Source organism: Salvelinus sp. IW2-2015, unplaced genomic scaffold (genome assembly GCF_002910315.2).
Source record: "Salvelinus sp. IW2-2015 unplaced genomic scaffold, ASM291031v2 Un_scaffold16609, whole genome shotgun sequence".
NCBI lineage: Eukaryota > Metazoa > Chordata > Actinopteri > Salmoniformes > Salmonidae > Salvelinus > Salvelinus sp. IW2-2015.
The window spans coordinates 75,938-78,222 of record NW_019957671.1 but is presented as its reverse complement, the minus strand read 5'-3'; positions in this window follow the sequence as shown (position 1 = coordinate 78,222).

Sequence of the window (2,285 nt, the reverse complement as noted above, 5' to 3'; positions counted from 1 at the left end):
TGCAATGACGACCATTCAATGTATGGTAAAAGAAGTAAGATATAGAAGGTTCTCTCTCCAAATACATTTATATTTTTTATTTTCTTTAACCTTTATTTAACTAGGCAAGTCATTTTAAGAACAAATTCTTATTTACAATGATGGCTCAGGAACAGTGGGTTAACTGCCTTGTTCAGGGCAGAACGACAGATTTTTACCTTGTCAGCTCGGGGATTCGATCCAGCAACCTTTAGGTTACGTGGCCCAACGCTAGAATGACAACCAAATATGACTAAAGTAAGTTAATGTTCTCCATACATAGAAAACACACAATAGTTTATTATTTAAAAAATATATTGCTTTTGGTGGATAAAATACAAAAATGTGGGTCGTTCACGTGAATCAATTTGCCTATTTCAGACAAAATATGACTTAATTTCAAATGTGTATACATGACATAATATTTTCCATCACGTGTACATGCTTGTGATCCATTTTGATGTATTTTAATATTATTTCACAATTGTGTTAATACACATATCCATTGAAACCCAATGTTGTATTTTTTGCAATGTGTTCCAGAAAATTGTTCTACAAACTTTGAAATTAAAAAAATACTTATTTTCGCATAGAGCCTATTAAAAAGTATTTTGCAAGGGCAATAATTTGCATATATCATTTTATTTGGATATATGCTTAGGTCTCAATTGGTTAAGAAAGAGAGTGAAAAAACAGATTGCTTAGAGGGTACTTCTGAGCAGCTCAGAACAGAAAATTGATGCAGGGTTATTGCTCTGTGACCGTAGTCCACACTTTGAATGAGATGATTACTGATCTCTATCACTGAACATGGCCAGCACTCAAGTCTTCATTTCATATTCCTCTACAGTCTGCTAGTATAGCTGCCCAATCCACATCAGCCATGCCCGCCTGACAGAGGATAATGATGTTTCACACTCATGAGACAGCTCTTTTCAAACAGAAAATTACAAATTACATCCTTCCTTTTCCTTCCTTCCTTCTGCTGGGGTAAAATTACACCTGGCACAAAACAGCAAAATGACATCTCCAGGTGGGCCATGGGAATAATCAGTAGCTTTTAAACTTGCTGGATAGCTTTTTTTCACTGTACTCCTTATTCCTCTCTTTCTTTCTGCTGCAGTTTTTTGCACCCTCTCTGTCACTCCCCTCCCCTTTCCTTTCAAGTAGAGGCTTCCTTGCCAATGAAGGTATATCCACAGGAGGAACCAAGGCGAATATAAAGCTGCACATTTCAACTTGAGAGAGTAAGTAAAACTGACAAAAGAACCTCCCTGATTATAAGACCACAGGCTCATGTTAGTAGAGACTAGGCAGTGACATTGACCTAAGACGAGCCATTAGTTCTTGTGATCTGAAGTGAATACATTGCGTTTCCCCTTGATTCTCCTTACTGCGTTGTGCTCCTGTTTGAATCACAGAACACAAGTGCTTCCCTATCAAACCTAATTGCCCAGCTGTGCAGGAAAAGACTAACATTACTCAAGGTCTAAGCATACACAAAGCAAGGACTGAAAACAACCTCCACAAACCAGTCTGTTGGCCTGTAACTATTCAGCAAAAACAGCTGTCACTAAAATCTGCCCCAAAAAATCATCCTTGGTTATTAGGTTTACCCATTCAATTGTTGGGAGCATACAGTATTTAGAGTGTGCGACTTTCTGTCTTTCTTTTTTATCAGRCAAACCACGTAACTAGTACTCAGTTCTGTGATGATGAGTAATCATCACCCATTCGCACAGCTATCTGCTCCCAGGGTGCCCCATGGGTCTTGTTATGTGTCATTTCTGTCACGACAAATACAGAAGCTGTGCTCTTAGAGGACCTTGGAAAAGGGATATGTATGCCTGGAGAGTGCYGAGTGACACTAAGGCAGAGATTTGAGGGAAGTCTTGAAGTTATCGGGTTCGATGTGTGTGCGTGCATGTCTGGTGTGTGTAACCATGCATACATAGTGCATTCAAATCAYATCAAATTTTATTTGTCACATYCACATGGTTAACAGATGTTAATGRGAGTGTAGRYAAYTGCTTGTGCTTCTAGTTCCGACAGTGCAGTAATATCMAACAAGTAATCTAACAATTCCCCAACAACTACCTAATACACACAAATCTAAAAYGGGTGAATGAGAATATGTACATGTAAGTATATGGATGAGCAATGGCCGAGAGGCATAGGCAAGGTGCAAAAGATGGTATAAAATACAGTATATACATGTGATATGAGTAATGTAAGATATGTAAACATTATTAAAGTGGCATTATTTA